The 18,032-nt window shown below is 41.5% G+C and overlaps 1 protein-coding gene and 1 pseudogene across 5 annotated transcripts in view; one reads left to right on the forward strand and one right to left on the reverse strand.

Moving 5' to 3' along the window:
- Positions 1–18,032, reverse strand: part of UTRN (utrophin) — a 507,084-nt gene that overhangs the window by 408,014 nt on the left and 81,038 nt on the right. The window lies entirely within an intron of this gene.
- Positions 2,157–9,171, forward strand: LOC131478044 (synaptonemal complex central element protein 1-like; annotated as a pseudogene).

Raw genomic sequence — 18,032 nt, forward strand, 5'->3', positions numbered from 1 at the left:
GCTGAGATTCAAACATTGTAAATAGTCACAGTGGGTGTTCTGTTGGGTGGAGACCTACTTCTTAGTCAACAAGCCCCCTTTTAGACATAGGTGCCACCCCCAGCCTTGCATAACCGCTCTAAGATGATGAGCACAGCAGAGTTCAAGTCACGGAAAGGCCACTCTGAGCAAATGCTACTTTTTCTCATTTGTGCTACTAGCAATGTTATATACAAAAGCAACCCACAAATAGACCTTGCACAATTATCTTCATGCTAAAAGGCATTGAGAGTAGTTACTAAGAATGTGTTAGATTTATCAGTAAATGCTCAGAAATAAATTCAATAGGTTTAGCTAATATAAAAGAAAAATGAAAACCAATATATGTAATATCCTTTATTCAAAATCAGATGTATAAATATATATTGCAATACATGTACTACCAAATGCATAAGCAAAAAAGCTAATCTCATTGCTTTAAAAATTATTTACTGAATTAGTTAGTGTTACTTGTTTTTGTTATGTGTCACAATTTTCCATTTCTTCTACGTGTGATACATTAAAAAAAATTAAAGGAATGAATGTCCAGCTTCATGTCACTTTTAACATCCATGTGATAATTCTCAACAGCCAGTACGACAACTTTTTATGAGAAATAAAAACAGAAAGTAGCAGCAGGTTTATGGGACCTCAGTTCTTAGTCACTAAGAATTACTAGTAATAAAAAGAGAACAAACTTCCTCTTTAAAATGGACTGTAACATTCCTAGAATTGTTTTCTTGGATCACAACCAACAAATGTCTTCTTAAAGATGTTTCTCCCTAATGGTCAGTGTGGGTTCACTCATACCGCACTAGGTGGGACACAAAGATTAGTTACTCCTCACTGGGGTATTGAGGATTTCTCTACACACCCCTGTTAAAAATGTTCTGCACCTCAACTGTTGACACATGTCTTGTTAGAGTTATAGGCCAGTTCAGACCACCCGAAAAACAACCAGGTTCAGCAAAATCATGCTTTAACACTATAAATAGCTAAATACTAAAATGAAAATAGACACGAGACAGCTGAATAGCAATCTAAGCCAGTTTAAGAGGTATAGAACCCGGTAGTATATAAACCAAAATTGAAATGTCTATGAAGAAGTCACAGGATGTGGTTAAGAACCTGCATTTTCGTTTTAATATATTGGTTAATCAATACCATGTCAATTAATACCATAACATTGTAAATTGTTGCCGATGTTATGTTGGGGCTTTTAATTGATTGGGATGATACTCTGCTGGCTCTACCTTCAGACCAGAGATGGTCTCTCCAAGAAACCATTGAACTTACCAGGACAATAAGATGATGGACTTTTTGCTTGGTAAATACTTCCAATGAAAGAATCTCAACTGAACTCTGACTGAGGCAATGCAGCAAGGTGGAGGAATCCACCATGGGGGGAGGGTTTGGGGAGGGGTGGGGGGAATCCCAGTGCCTATAAAACTGTGTCACATAATGCAATGTAATTAATAAAATAAAGGAAATTTTAAAAAAGGATGTTTCTCCCTGAAACAAAAGCTAACAGAATTTGTCCACAGGAAAACCAGGACATATGCAAATCTCGAAGCCTGCAGGTTATACATTTACCACGACCAATTGTCTCTGACAAAATCATACTTCTAACAGGAACCTGGGCGTATCAGAAATACCTACTTTCTAAAATTCATTCCAAATAGTATTATTCTAAACATTTCAAAATCTTCAATAGTCTACCAAACATTATCTAAATATTATTCGATAGCAATTATGCTATTTCTACTATGATGATGGAGGGGAGTTCAAGAAAGATCATATCTAAAAAAATTAAATTCATGACCATAGAACTATAGTGTGTGTGTGTGTGTGTATGTGTGTTCTGTAACTTTGAAGAAAACAACAAAGAAATAAATAAAGAACATTTAAAGCAAAAAAGAAGTGTGAACATGTTTCCGCAGAGGGAAGAGTGACTGGGGTTTCAAATGGAATTTAGCTTGCTAAACACCTGGCATTAGGATAAAGCGGTTATTTTGGATTGTCCAGGTGAGCCCATTGTAATCACATGGGTCCTGACACATGGAAGAAGGCAGGAGACTATAGAGGAAGTCAAGTGAGAAGCATTTGAACTAACGTTGATTTTGAAAGTGAACGGGGCCATGAGCCAAGGAGTACAGGTAACCTGTAGAAAGAAGCTGGAAAAACCAAGCCATGGACTGTCCCCTCCAGCTTCCAAAACAATGCAGCCCTGCCCTCAGCCTGCTCTTAGCACAGTCACGCTGGGTCAGATTTGTAGCCCTAGGATCCTCAGGACAATAAATTGCTTTTGTTCCAGGGCATCAGATGCATGCTTGTTCAACACAGTCACAGACTAACCCACACACCCACTGCTCTGCAGCCCTTCTCAGTCATTCATCCCTGCCTGTGAAGCACAAACAGGGAAATACAAAATCAGCAGTAAAGACACAAGGCTGGGAGAGCAGAGCTGCAGTGTCTCAGCTTTCAGCCCCACATCAGCACCTGCAGACTGGAACTAAACAATGGGAATCCCACACAAACCCTATAAAGAGAGGAAATGTAGCCCAAATGGCTCTTTTCACCTTTTTCTTTTTAAGATTTATTTATTTTTATTGGAAAGTCAGATATACACAGAGGAGGAGAGACAGAGAGGAAGATCTTCTGTCCGATGATTCGCCCCCGAAGCGACCACAACGGACAGTGCTACACCGATCCAAAGCCAGGAGCTAGGAACCTCTTCCCAAGTCTCCCACCCGGGTGCAGAGTCTGAAGGCTTTAGGTCATCCTCAACAGGCTACAAGCAGGGAGCTGAATGGGAAGTGGGGCTGCCGGGATTAGAACTGGCGCCCATATGGGATCCTGGCGCGTTCAAGGCGAGCCACCAAGCCGGGCCCTCTTTTCGCCTTTTATGGGAAGAGCAGAAAGGAGCAGCGGGAGAAGGAGGTCACCACAAAATGCAGTTTTTGCAGATATCAGCCGAGTTCCCAATCGAGAAATTGTTCTTGTTGATGTGGCTCCAATGAGAGGGAACACTCATGACACACAAGATCCTTCCGTCACTGCTACATTTCAGAAGAGAGCAAGCTTAGCTTTGGCAGCGGAATCTTAAATATTGAAATCCATGAAGTTAGTTTTCTCATAGATCAGTTTAATCCTTCCTTGGAGCCAAAATATTCCCCTCAATATCTGTGTTATCAATATATTCCCCCCTCATGGTACTACAACAACCTCCCATACCATCCACACTCCTGTTTGCATACTAAACAAAGCCAATAAATTAATCTGTCTCTGATAAACTTTTCACTGAAAACCTCCAACATCATAGCCACTGTTTTCAAAACAAGCTGCATCTATCCATGTCAGGACCGATTATCTCCCTAGATGGCATCCGGTATATTTTCTTATAGCTGCCCAAATTGATGCTGTGCCCTCCGCCCAGAGCATTCCCTGACCCCAGTGTTCCCAACAGCCTCGACAGCATCGGCTCCCCTCTTTCATAAGACCTTGAAATAATGTCTTCCTAATTCTAAACCCAGATCACTCTGACTTCTGAATTATACTTGGTTCTGTCTTTTAAAACAAAATACAGTCAGCCTTCTGTCTGCCTCCACTGAGCTAATGAACCACAAATTGAAAATATTTCATATTTCAATTTTCAAAACTGCATCAGTACTAACAATGATTTAAAATATACAGGAAAGTAGAGTCTGGCAGTTCAATTGGACAGATCCCAAAAGAAACTTTGTCTGAGGTGACCCCAGACCTGATTCTTGTGTGTACTTGCAAGTACAGGGCCCGGTACGGTCCATCGCCCCAATCAGCTGGTGGTTGCAGTTGCTGGGTCGGTTCTGTTTTCAGCCCCAACTTCCACTGAAACCAATGGGTGTTGCAGTCCAGCCTGGTTCTGCCCAGCACATACTCGGCCCTCACATAAACCAGTGGGAGCTGCAGCCTAGTCAGAGTGACCCACAATAACCCCACCAGGCACTGGTTCCCATGCTTGCCAGTATGTACAGCAGACTATTCCAGTCTGTCCCACATTCCATTCAGTTCTCATACATGTCAATGGGCACTGAAGCCTAGTTCAACCCAACCAGCTCCACTGTCCAGTCCACACACATGCTGGTGCATGCCATTCTGTCCAGCCACCCCTGCCCCTGTCCTGGTTTTCCTGCTCTCCACTGAGAGTGGTAACCCAAGAGGGAGGAGCCCACTATTTCCCTAACAGGCCACTCCCACTCCCAGATTATGCACTCTCCTGGTGGTTCTGGAATTTAACTTGACAGATTAAGCCTGCAGTGCCAGCCCCTGCCAGCTGATGCCTCAGCAAAGCCCAACCAACCCTCACCCACTCTAATTTTTGTTTGCACCAGACAGAAATTTGTATTTATATAAAACTTAGTATGTTTGGGTCCCGGCGTGATAGCCTACCAGCTAAAATCCTCGCCTTGAATGCGCCAGGATCCCATATTGGCATCAGTTCTAATCCCAACAGCCCTGCTTCCCATCCAGTTCCCTGCTTGTGGCCTGGGAAAGCAGTCTAGGATGGCCCCAACAGCCCTGCTTCCCATCCAGTTCCCTGCTTGTGGCCTGGGAAAGCAGTCTAGGATGGGCCAAAGCATTGGGATCCTGCACGCGCGTGGGAGACCTGGAAGAGCCCCAGGATCCTGGCTTCGGATTGGCTCAGCTCTAGCCGTTGTGGCCACTTGGGGAGTGAATCATCGGATGGAAGATCTTCCTCTCTGTTTCTCCTCCTCTTTGTATATCTGACTTTGTAATAAAAATAAATAAATGTAAAAAAAAAAACTTAGTATGTCTGAATACCAATGAGGTTTCTCTAATGTTTTAAAAGTGTAAAACCATTGTAAAGGTATTTCTTTTCCTATTAGGAAACAGTAAACATTTCTCTAATGAACAGGTGCTTTCAATCTTGTTTGATTCATTTGTAAGTGAAATACACTAAGCATTTTAAGATCTCTTAGGTTTCAGAATTTTTCCAAAGTTAGTGTTTCTGATTGGCTAAAATGAAACTTTTATGAGAAACATTTAATTCTGTTTTCATTTACAAAATTTATTCCAAGTTAAAAATATATGGTATATGTATATTTCAGATACAGTATATATGTATATACACACGTTTATACAGTTGCGATTTGTCAGGTTAAATTTCTGTTAAGGATTTAAAAAAATGAGCGGGCAAAATGAGATGAATTATTTATCAGATTTGATATATATAATTCTGTATATCATTAAAATTTTAAAATAATCCAAATATATATATACATATATATATACATATATACATATATACATGTATATACACATATATACATACATACATATATCTACATATATACAATAGATATATATATACTATATACATATATATATAGTCCAAATAGTCCAAATATACATATACATACACAGAAAGAAAGTGTCATCCAATTTTGTTCTCCCCAATGGTCCCAGAACTAACCTCCCATGGAGATAGAAGAATGGCTGTATGCTTTTGTAACATTCCCCAACCCCCACGCTTTTTTTTCCTCTATTTCATATATTCTTTTAAGATAGGGAAAGACGCTATTGGGAAGAATTGAGTGAAAACTTGTGGCTCCACCCACCTGCAGTTTTTACTACCATACAATCAAATACCTGCCAGCTGACTTAGGTCCTACTAAAAGAACTTTTCAGACTCCACTAAAAAGTAATCAGTTGCAAGGAAAGAGACCCGAACAGGCCAAGATAATCCTCAGCCCTTTTACATCACAACAGTTCTGGGGAAACTAGACTTCATGTGGACATTTCAAAATAAAATCAAAATAAATCTGTCTTTATGATTTAGAAGTTACGGCTGCTGGTGATGGGTCAAGTAGCTAGGTTCTTGCCACCCACGCAGGAGACCCAGATGGGTTCCTGAATTTTGGTTCTGGCCTGACTCAGCATATTTTTTGCAGGCCTTTGGAGAGATGGGTGCTCTATTGCTCTCATACTCTCACTCTCTCACTCTCTCCGTTTAAAATAAATTTAAGTATTTTCCAGAACCCAACTGGGATATACATAGAAAGAAAAAATAAGAGGTGGGCAGGTGTTTCTTTCTCCAAGTGGGAAAATAAATAGAATAGAGGAAAAGATAATTTTTAAAATAAATAGAATACAGGAAAACATAGACTTTGAAAATAAATAGAATAGAGGAAAAGATAGACTGCACGAAAAGATATTTTCTGACTCACAGCCACAGAAAATGTTCATGGAGAAAGATCAGCAGAAAACACTGCTTTGTAAAATTGTGTGTTTTATGTGTCTTGATCTTTAAACTTAAACACTGTATGCCCATTAGGTACTTTACATAGCTATTAATTTCTTTTGAGAACATAATAAAATTCAAAAGGACAAGTATCTCATTTCAAATAGCAAACCAATGTACTTGAGTAAAACTGAGTTACCGATAAAGTAGACATACCTACAATTAGTTCTCTTCACATTTCTTAGTACAATGAAATCCTTCAGAACAACCTGCTGCACTCGAGGTCCTCAATACCTTTCAATTAAAGTGTTAACCCAGTGCAAATTGAGCTTCATGGCGCATCCGTTCAAAGGCCACACAACACCGTCCCAGGTGAACAGCAACTTTCACAACACATGAAGAATAGCATGTATCTTGTCTCTTCCTCCTCGGCTTTGTTTTTAGATCCATTCAGGTGTTGATGTGGGTCTTTCACCACATTTTGGCAAAGCTTAATTTGCACAGGCAGTTTCTCACGACCTTCAAGTCTGTTCAACAATGAAATCATTTGGCTTCCTATCCTATCCAGTTATTAATCACAAACAACAAAAGGAGAACTTTCACACGGAAAATGTGAAACCTATGCTAGCCAACATTCACTCCGGTTCACATTCACTCCCAGCTCAGGCCATGGAAGACCGCGCAATGACCTTGGCTTTTTAGAATCCACATTCAACATTTTGCTGGAGAGGAAACAAAACAGCTGTGTGGCTTCACAACAAGTGCTCACGAAAGTCAGCTGTCTGGAAAGGGTGTGCTGGGGCAGCAGTGGAGCACTGAACAGACGGCAGGGTGTGCAGCGGCACAGCGGCCACAGCCCCCAGAGGACAGGGTCGGTCCCCTGCCCTCTCTGGGAACACTCTTTCTGGAAAGGCGTAGAGGGAGAGTTCTTGCCCTAGTGAGGACCCCAGTCTCACCCTCCCACCGAGGAAAATTCAGCTATAATATCCCAGCCAAATTTGGCTTATGAGAAATCAACTCCCACTTCCCATCCAAATTCCTGATAATGGAATGGGGAAAACAGCGGAAGACGGCCCAAGTACTTGGGCTCCTGCCACTCCCATGAGAGACTAGAAGCTCTGGCTCCCGGCCTCAGCCTGATCCAGCCATTGTGCCATTTGGAGACTGAACCAACAGATGGAAGCGCTCTCTCTCTCTCTCCCCTCGCCCCTTGCTCTCACTATCACTCTCTCCCCCTGTAACATTGACTTTCAAATAAATCTTACAAAAAGAAAGAGAGCCAGAGTGAAAGACAGAAAGAAAAACAGGAAGGAAGGAGGGAAGGAAGGAAAGAAGGCAGGAAGGAGGGAGGGAATCAACCCCAAAGAATTGGGAGGTTTTTTTTCGTTTTTGTTTGGGGGTTTTTTGTTGTTTTGTTTTGTGCTTAACAAAGCAAATATTTATATTGAGAACTTGACTTACTTTCTTCTGTTCGCCGATTTCCAAGATACTGACGGTGATGATGATGAATTTGGACTCTGCTCCTGTTTTTAAATTTAGCAAGGAAGTGGCAGCATAATGGAAAAGCTCCTGGAATTGCATCTAATTAAAAGTGCCCTTCTTTCCCTATAGCCCTTTGAAGTCCCCTTTATACACATCAGAATAGACTCAGCAGATCTTCCCACAATTCCTGGATGATCTAAACATAAACACAATCCTGTGGACTGTGTCTGTCACTAAAACAAATACTGTCCTGCTGGTAGAGTTCAACATTTCTCCCAAGGCATTAATAATTAGCTCAAAATCAAGGACAAGATTAGGACAGCAATAGATAGAGTGTTTTTCTTAACTTCCTCTTTCTCCATACCTAACATCAATCAGTCTGGGAAAAACCATACACTTAGACACTGGTTTTTCTGAAATCCATCAAACTCCATGGCAGGGGGGAAGGAAGTGGGCAGAAAGGCCTACTAATCAGAAAGACTAACTACCGTCCCACCATGGCCTTCACCCTACTGTGCGGTCTTCAGGGTGGGGACTAGGGATATGCCTGGGCAGCAGCGTCGCAGGAATACATACTTGTCCATACAGTCTCTTGAATCAGTGAATACAAATTCTTATACCTCTCATACTTGAAAAGATTTCCATCCCCCTGACCTGATCATTCATCAATAACATCCAAAAGAAAAAAATAGCTAAAACTTTGGGCTCACTGCATGGAGAGAATGGATGTGTGAAGGAGATCTTGAGCAAAAAGCCAGAGACCCTAAGAATCCTCCGGCTGCACTGCCAGGGGAAGGAAAGTGAGGCACAGAGGAAACACACCGTGTTGCAAGAGTACAAGGAGCGAATTTTGAACCCCCAGATTGAGGAAGAGAAGAACAAACAGAGGCAGGTGAGGTTGAACTTTGAGGAGCAGTTGAAAGATCTGATGGACCAGCACAAGGACCTGTGGGAATCCCATAGGCCAGAGCGACTGGCAAGAGAGATCTGTGCCCTGGACAGCAGCAAGGAACAGCTTCTCAAAGAAGGGAAGCCGCTGGAGGTGAGGCTGCAGGACGTGAAACCGGCTGTGCTCGCAGTGCGGTGCTGAGGGGCCCTCCACCGTCACTGAGCGGCTGGCTCTTCGCAGCCAGGAGGCCGCAGCAGCAGTGCAGCTGTTCCAGGAGAACAGGAAGGCTGAGAAGCTGCTGCAGGGCAGTGCCCAGCATCACCAACAGCTGCAGCAGAACTGCCAACAGCTGCAGCAGAGGCAACAGACTGAAGGAAGAACTGGAAAAGCATGGAATGCAAGTCCCTGCCCAAACCCAGAGCCTGCAAGAGCAGGGGGCTGCTCTGGAAGAGGTGGCCGTTCCGAAACCTGTGGAAGCTCCTGAGGAGAATGGCACGGAGCAGCGCCTGGGGCCCTCGTAGACCAGAAGGTCAGACCTCACCTGAACTGACCCAAGGAGTGGCAGGAAATAAAGGTGACAGTTTGCTTTTAAAAAAAAAAATTCCCCTAAAAGCAGATCCTGAGAAAAGGACTCAAGTACGTCTAGTTCATTTTGAAAGGAAACACTAATTGGAAATAAAGAAAAAAATATAGTGTGTGTGTCTATATATAAAGTAAATGTGGCAAAATGTCATGAATGCTTAAATCTTTTTTTTTTTTTAATTATTGTATTGTTGTTGACAATCTTTACATAGTTAATTACAGTTAAAGGAAAAAGAAAAAAAAAGGTTCAGGGGGATAGGAAAGTGGGCAATGCCATTATGTCCATATTGTTTCCATCCTGCATCTGAGGTAAAGGGGGACATTGAGGGAGAAGCCCCACCCGGTTTCCCGCCCACCCCAAGTCCCGGATGTGGGGCATGCTCCGAGATATGTGCCCAAGTGGTGTTAATAGTTCTCTAGTTATGAATCGCTGCCCGTTTCGCTCGATGAGGTCGTCCACTGATTGATATGGTCCATCATAAAGTCTCCGTTTGCCCCATAATTTGCTGCCAACATATAGCTGAGATGAATGACTGTCCCGTTCTGTCTTCTGTCTTTCCTTGGTTAGAGTTCTGAGTCCAGCAGTTCGATTGGGGAGATCTCCAAAGATACTTTGAGGTATTCCCAGATTAGTTTTTTGTATGTTCTAGCAAGCACAGGGCCCGGCACAGTCCATCACCCTGATCAGCTGGTGGTGAATGCTTAAATCTTAAAGCAACAAATAATTAACAAAAAATTCCAGATTTTTACTTTGTTAGTGACTTTATCATCAGTGCTGATGACAAATGCACAAATGGTTATTATTATTATCTGCATAGTCAATAACTAATCCTGATAACCCACTATACATGAATTGTCTTTATTAGCAGTCAAAAATCATTGTTTTTTTAAATTTGAAAAAAATTTTGCTTTGCTAAATGTTATTACACATTAGGAAAAAAGAAAACTGTCTGGTGGGATTGCTTTTAAGAAAATACTACCGTGAGGGAAAAGGAGATATTAAAATCCGGCTTTAAGATTTGACTGATTGCGAAGACTTGAACTAAACTGGGAACTCAATCTTGGGCTCCTACATGGGTGCAACATGCACCCAGCTATTTCAACCATCGCCACTGTTTCTCAAAGTCTGCACTAGCCAAAAGCCAGGGTCAGGGTCAGAGCCAAGACTATAATCCAGGTTCTCAGATGTGGTTCAAGAACTCCAACCAACACCTGCCCCTTAGAATGCTTTGTAGATGTATCGGCAATGCGTTGCTTTCTATCTCATTCTTTCCTCTGCTTTTACTCTATTATTGTTCTTATCCATGGACTCAGATCTAATAACAGCAAACAATATTTTTTTAAAGAGAGAAGGAAAAAGAAGAAAGAGGAGAAAAGAAAGACACAGAGAAAGGGGAAGAATAAAAGGGAAAGGAGAAGAAAGGAAAGGAGCTGACAAAAGAAAGGAATTGGGAAATGACAAGTTGGCCCAGAAAAGTTACCTTTGAACCTGAATTTGGAACTACCAGGATAAGCTGGGCTCCACCATAGAAGTGAGATGACTGCAGGGTTTAACCACAGCAGTCACTGGTGACACAGAGCTGGGGACTGGCACTTCCTGTGAGCTCTGAGCCTGAGCTGTCCCAGCCAGAGCATACCCTCAGGTGAGAGAATCTGCATTCCAGCATTGGAAGTCCCAGTGCAGGGCAAAGCTAAAGGCTCAGAGTGTGCATGGGTGGCCACAGGCTCTGCTGAAGACAGCTGGGCGTGGGATGACTCAAGAGAGAATAAACCAGAAGCACCGTGTTTGCTCAATGATACAGATCACAGAATTCAAAGTAAAGTTTTTTCCACAAAAAGATGTGACCTTGTACTTAAATTCTGGAAGGACTCCTATTATGGAGCACTAACAATTACTGTGCCTTAATGTGAAACAGCAAAGTACTGGTTGGGAAAGACCAAATAGTCTGTGAGGACCCCAACTGATGCTCTGCTGAGATGCTCTTAATAGGTCAAGTAGAAGTGGGCCTTTGGCAGTGTGGTGAAGAAGACAGCTGAGACTTGCTTCCCATATCAGCCCCTGAGTTCAAATCCTGGGTCTACTACTACTGATTCCAGCAGTTAATGTGCTCCCTGGGAGACAAGTAGTTGAGTTCACTTCACTGACAAATGAAATCCAAACTGAGTTTTTGGCTCTCAACACTGACCTGGTCCAGGCCTAGGTACGTGGGCATTTGGGGAGTGAACTAGAGAAAATAAGAGCTCTCTCCCTCTCAAATAAATAAATAAAAGCTCAAAAAAGAAATATGATAATAACTCATTTTCTGAGTATGACTGAATCATATGTCATCTTAACTAAAAAAGTCACAGAAGATGGCATAGTGGATACCAGTATCCATACGGGTATCAGTTTGTGTCTCGGTTGCTTTACTTCCAACCCAGCTTCCTGCTAAAACCTGGAAAAGGCAAACGAAACTGACCCATGTGCTTGTGCCAACTGCTACTCACATGGGAGTCCTAGAAAGGCTCCTGGATTCAGCCTGGCCCAGCTTCTGCCACTGCAGCCGCTGTCTGGTGAGTGAACTCGCAACTGAAAGATCTCTCGCTTTCATACACACACACACACACACACACACTCTTTCTCTGTCTCTAACTCTCTGACACTCAAATAAATAAATAATTCTTTTTAAAAACCAGAATTTTCTAGGCATGATGCCTCAATTGACTTATCTTCCACCTCCAAGCACCAGGACCCCATATGGCACCAGTTCATGTCCCAGATGTTCTGCTTCCCGTCCAGCTCCCTGCCTGTGGCCTGGGAAAGCAGTAAAGGACAGCCCAAATCCTTGGGATCCTGTTGCCATGGGAGAGACCCAGAAGAAGCTCCTGGCTCCTAGCTTCAAATCAATTCAGCTGCAGCCACTGCAACCACTTGGAGAGTAGACCAGCAGATGAAAGATCTTTCTGTTTCTCCTTCACTTCATAAAAATGCCTTTCCAATAAAAATAAACATTTAAAGTAAAATTAAATTAAAATTTAAAAATAGAATTATCCAGTGAAAGCATTACAGTTGAGAGACTCTGCCTTATACTACCTACTTCTAAAACCCTTACAACATTGTGGAGTGTGCATTTTATCCATTTTATAAATATTTCAGTTTTTACAGTTAATTTTCAATATCCACAATGTTACAAAGCTAGAAATACCAAAACAAAAGAGAATGAATTATATAGCCTAGCACAAATATAAAAATTGTGTTCAAAATAATACTAAATTTAAACCGCAAAACAAAAAAAAATTAAAGGGCCCAGTGGCGTGGCCTAGTGGCTAAAGTCCTCGCCTTGAACATGCCGGGATCCCATATGGGCGCCGGTTCTAATCCCGGCAGCTCCACTTCCCTTCCAGCTCCCTGCTTGTGGCCTGGGAAAGCAGTCCAATGCATTGGGATCCTGCACCCACGTGGGAGACCCAGAAGAGGCTCCAGGTTCCCGGCTTCAGATCGGCGTGCATCGGCCCGTTGCGGCTCACTTGGGGAGTGAATCATCAGACGGACGATTTTTCTCTCTGTCTCTCCTCCTCTGTGTGTATCTGGCTGTAATAAAATGAATAAATCTTTAAAAAAAAATTAGAAAAGTTATATAATAACAATTATTTGAAGTATGAATATGAGAAGAAATGGGCAAACAACATATATGGTACTGTTGTGTCAACAGAAATAGGAAAGTTTTGTTTTTCACTTCTGTTTTATATTACTGTGACTTTTTAAAACGCTGAGCAATGAAAGAAAGAATGCTAGAATTTTTTCTATAAAATGGAAAATTTTATAAAGCAAAGAATATCTCTAATAACACCAGAATTAGTCAAGTAAGAAGATAGTTAATACCAGTTTCCAGAGGACAGTGCGCAATACTAATGCTTTAAATTCTGAGATCATAACATTGTTCAGAATAAAACTATAATCACTCATAATTTGTATCTACCTCTTTTTATATTGCAGTTATTTCATGGCTCACTATCACCTACACAGAATGGGGAAAAGAAATTAGTTAACTTCAACTGAGCTTGATTCATATTAACAACTTTATTCCATGAAGTATATGTCTGTATGCTTCATATAGTATGAGTTATTTCAGCAACTATAACAATTTAAACTATTAAATCATGTTCACTTATGTAGAATTTAAAACTTTCTGTGACGCCATTAATAATGACAGTAATATTAGTTGGAATATTGTTGTTACTATTATAAGCAGCATCCATTGAATGCTTCTCACAGGGATTACTAGGTAATCCAGTAGACAATGAAGACAACGCTTCTACTGTCCCCGTTTTTGAGCATAGGTCACAGACAACTAAAATTAAGCTGGCACAGGGCTAATAAATGGAATTACCTGAATTAACACTTAGGTAGTCTGATGCCCAAGCCCGAAGGCTGGACTATGAGCATGCTTGGGGTCAAGAAGGGGATGAGGAAGCAACCCCCACTCTGTCTGCTCATCCTACAGCAAGCAAATATCGCACCTGCAGTCAAAATAGAAAAAATCTGGCTTTTGATGTGAGTTACTTAATTTATTTGAGTATACTTTACACCCATTTAACCAACAGGATCTCCATTCAAATAATTATTGTTATAATCAACCAGGATAGAGAAATCCATATTTGCCAAACACAGATAAATGGGTTAAAAAGATTTAAAGAAAGGACTGTCAGAATTTCTGTAGTTCTAAGATCAAGGATTCCAACACAGTGGAATTTTCATCTAATCCTCTTGTCCCATGGACTATTCTGTTCTTATGGGTTTGAGAATTCAGAGAGAAAAGCCATCCTGTTAATAAGAAAATGGATATCTTTGAACAAGTAGCAGATGGACTGTTTAAATCATTTAGGCATATGTTTCTAAAACATTAAAGAGAATGGGAAGGCTAAGCAATAAACACTGTTTAAAGGTACCAGATTGTTGGGCTTCAATGCCTCTGGTCTAGCCACACCTGCCCAGAGCATCTATTATGAAATGAAGTTGCTGAAAACAAATGTTGTGATCCTCAAGATCCCTGAAGCACAGATTAACTTAACAAATAACAGGGATCAGGAAACTAATAACATATCATCAGAGGGAAATGAGGGGACTTCAGCAAGAGCCAAAGTCAAGAAGGCTCCTACCCTTGCTGAGCCATTATCAACTCAGAGCTGGCCTTGGGCAATGTGACAGGCCCTGGGAGGGCCTCAAAGTCACAAAGGAAGTCAGCAGGAAAGTGAGGATAGGTGGAAAGCTCCCATCAGCATAGAACGTGCATTTCCTCCAAACTCAAGACAGAAAAGTCTGACAAAGTCTACGTCCTATCACCAAGAATGCAGGCTCACTTTTAGCAGCATGGCTTAACTATCTAAAGAAATCCTATGAGTATCTGGCTATGCTGTATGTTTGTAAATCTACCAGCAAGAAATAGCTGATATGAAAGAAGATACCAGCAACAAAAATAATAGAAGATATTTATGTATCACTTACTAGGGAAGTGGCAGCTGCTGTACCTACTTTATATCATAGGTTCTCGATCAGGAAAAATTTTGTTCCCTTGTGACATCAAGGCTGTCTGGAAACTGGAGACATATTTAGGTTGTTTCAATTATGAATATGGCTAACGCATACACCAGTTGCTCTCCTGAGAATCTACACTTTGATCTGTTTGGCTATGGTCCATGCCTCATCAGTTAGTAAATATTCCAAGTAATCTCTCTGCCTGAATATAGTACATGAAGTCAGATAAACATTGGGTCCAACTAGACTGAAGATAATCAGTAAGTAGTTATTTCCATTAATATCCACTATTTCATATGTTAGCCAACTATTAGCTTTGTAAAAAAAACTATTCATTATTTTTATTGGAAAGGCAGATTTATAGAAAAAGACAGGCAGAAAAAAGATCCTTCATTTGCTAGTTCACTTCCCAAATGTGAGCAATGGCCAGAGTTGAGCCAGTCCAAAGCCAGGAGCCAAGAGCTTCTCCCAGGTCTCTCACGTGGGTGAAAGGTCCCAAGGACTTGGCCCATCCTCTACTGCTTTCCTAGGGCACAAGCAAAAAGTTGGATTGGAAGTGGAACAGCCAGGACACAAACCAACACACATAGGAGAGGCCACCACTTGCAGGTAGAGGATAAGCCTGTTGAGCCACCCCATTGACCCTCAACTGTTACCTTTTAAAACTAGTTTTCCATAGCAAGCGGTTAGCCTAGCAGTTAACCAGCAGTTAAGGCATCTGCATCCTCTATCAGAGTGCCTGGGTTCAATTTCCTATTGAATCCAGTTTCCTATTAAAGAATACCCTGGAAAATAGCAGCAACGGCTCAAGGAATTGGGTTCCTGCCACCTAAGTGTGGGGAAACCTGGATTGAGTTTCCAAATCCTGGCCCAGTCCCACCTGTAACAGGCATTTGGGGAATGACCCAGTGATCAAGAGCACTCTCCATTTCTCTTTTTATCTCTCTTACTTCCTCTCTCTTTCTGTCTTTCTCTCTTTCTCTCTCCTTCCCTCCCTAGTTTTCTCTCACCCACTCCCTCCTGGTCAAATTAATTTTCTAAAATTTTAAAAACTACAGTGGGTATGTAAGATGTCCACATTCGTAGCACAGTGCCTGAGTTCAAGCTCCAACTATGTTTCTGATCGCAGCTTCCTGCTAATTGACTCTCTTGGAGGAAACACAGAATGCCTCAAATAGCTGGAACCCCAGCATCTATAACAAGGAAACCCCTGATTGACTTCCCAGCTCCAATCCCTGGGCTGGTCCAGTCAAGCTATTCAGAGCATGTGGGGAGTGAGCCAAAGATGGAAGATCTCCATCTGTCTCTTTCTCTGCCCCTCCAAATAAATAAAAACAAAAAAATAAAGATTTGTTTTTAAACTATTAATTGCAAAAGAAATTTGAGAGAATCACCTTCCATTTTTCCAGATTCTGGGAGGCCTACAACAGCTGAAAAATCTGCTTCACAATCTATTGATCACAGGATTCGGCCTCTCCATTTCATGGATATAAGCATTCCTCACAACAAAATCAACTTATCTTTCAATTATTTTTCCATAAACATTCTGAAGTTCCTTCCAACTCGCAGTTATGAATACATGTAAGATTACCAAAGATATTCAAACTCAAATCTTGGTATATGTTACAAATATTATTTTATGAATAAATCTGTAGGCTTTCTTAATAATTTTAAGGCTCTTAACATAATTAATAACAGCTTAATAAATAATAATTATAACAAATGTACTAATGGGAAATGTTAACAGAAGAACTGATACAGGGTATATAGAAACAGCATTATCATCCCTGCAACTTTTCCATAAATGTAAGGCAATTCTAAAGCAATTTCAATTAAGTTATTTCAATAAAGTTAAGAAGATGAAATGATAAAGTTACAGTCAATTTATCTTGGGCAAAAAAAGAAAAGCTAATTCTGGAATATCCACATTAAATATACCACAAAAAATGAAAATTGACCAAGAGCCATCAAATGGCTTTGAATCATGTTTGTGGATCCCACTGGGTCACCTGCTTCACACACATTTCTGACCAGAACTCTAGCTTGGTCACTGAACAACAACAACAAAGATCTGGGGCAACTAAAATGTGGGGTCGCTTGAAGCTACTTGTAAGAGCAGGTCCTGTCGTCAAGCTGCGAGTCTAACGCAGAGGTCGTGGGCCATGCACAAGAACCACATGAAGAGCTCACAGAGCCACACCAGGCTTTCACAAGCACAGATCAACAACATCTATCATAGTAGGCTAATCCTCAAAAAAAAAATCTATCATAAATGCTGCGCCAGATGAATTCAATTTGACCCTGGAAGGGAAGAAGCAGAGAAGAAAGGCACCAACTCATCTCAGATGAGGCCTACCTGACTGATCACAGGAGTGGTAAACTGTTGATCTAACAGGATGCACTATCAGGACCAACTGCTTCCAGCAGACGACTGTTGGTTAGCCAGCATGTTCACAGGGCTTCTTAAAGTCACTTAAACTGCACTGCCAACTTTAACTAGCACAGTCACCTCACTGGAGGAGCTTCTTCATGTACTGATTATTTTTCCAGTTTTGACCTGCTTCAGATGCAAAATATGGTTCCACCCTGGCCCAGGTTACCTGGCTTTGTTGCTCTTTATTTTTTTCATCTCCTCCCCAATTAACCTTTCAATAGATACATCTCATTAAGGTTTGGGTTTCCGTTTTCAGAAGCACTCACACCCACTACCTTTTCCTACTTTATTGTATAGAACTGGAAACTGATAGCACAGTGTGAAATCAGGAAACAAACACAAAAGGAAGACCAAAGGTTGCCTTACTGATGTGTTTGCACCATACATGCCAGCAGGTAAGTGTTGTCCATAAGCTCATGCACAGTATGCTGGACAGAGTGGGAAAGGGCTGGCAGTGAACAGAATCACTAAATACAAAACCAGATCAGTGGCTGGTTGTGTGCCAAAGTGGGCTAAGCTCCATCTTAAAGTCCTGGCTGCTCTTTTTTCAGTCCAGCACCCTACTAATTTGCCTGGGAAGACAGCCCAAGTGCTTGGGCCTCTACCACCCACATGGGAACCCACAAAGGGTTGCTGGCTCCTGGTTTTAACCTGACCCAACCCTGGCCATTGTGGCCATTTCAACTTGTGAATGAATCACCTCTTCCTCTCCGCCTTTTAAATAAATAAAATAATACCACAAAGCCGTTTGAAAACACTCCATCACTTCCATCAGCTTGCAATGAAACACGAGAAAGAACAGGTGTTCAATAAATGCTCTTGGAATCATTTATTTGGGGTTCCTTGATCTTTTTCCTTCCTTCCACTCTTA

This window comes from Ochotona princeps, chromosome 1 (genome assembly GCF_030435755.1).
Source record: "Ochotona princeps isolate mOchPri1 chromosome 1, mOchPri1.hap1, whole genome shotgun sequence".
In the NCBI taxonomy this organism is placed as follows: domain Eukaryota; kingdom Metazoa; phylum Chordata; class Mammalia; order Lagomorpha; family Ochotonidae; genus Ochotona; species Ochotona princeps.